The sequence below is a fragment of the Sinocyclocheilus rhinocerous genome, unplaced genomic scaffold (assembly GCF_001515625.1).
Source record: "Sinocyclocheilus rhinocerous isolate Xijiao unplaced genomic scaffold, SAMN03320098_v1.1 scaffold656, whole genome shotgun sequence".
Lineage (NCBI taxonomy): Eukaryota > Metazoa > Chordata > Actinopteri > Cypriniformes > Cyprinidae > Sinocyclocheilus > Sinocyclocheilus rhinocerous.
In genome coordinates this window covers 78,709-79,240 of record NW_015648010.1, presented here as the reverse complement: position 1 = coordinate 79,240, position 532 = coordinate 78,709, and positions in this window count along the sequence as shown.

The window sequence follows — 532 nt, the reverse complement described above, 5'->3', positions numbered from 1 at the left end:
TTCCCCCCCCCCCCCTTTAGTTTCATATTCTCCAATATCATAATATATGAAGCATTTATGTATGTGTATGTATGTATGTATGTATTTATTTATTTAGTCAGTCAAATGCCTCAACTTCTCCATTTAAAAAAAATATATATATATATTTACATATCTCCAGATGATAAATATCTTTCAGAATTTTTTTTTTTTTTTTACAGTATTAATGGGTCTTTATATGTGAGCATATTATAGCTGGCCATTATAATTTAGGACAGGGGTCGTCATGGGGCTCTGTGTCATCAAACATTTTGATATAAAGTTTTATATATAGTAGTGAGATTTTCTGATATTCATTTTGCAAGGACATTTGTGTTTTTTAAGCCTTTTAGGGGGTGCTTTGATGCTTTTTCGGATGTTATATGCTGATTTTTTAATTTGCGATATTTGTATAAGTGTGTTACTGCTCTAAGAGAATGACAGCTGCTTAGTTATTTGTCCCGGTGAATCGTCTATCTGTCTGGGAGGTTGAAGAAAGGAGACGCACAGCCTT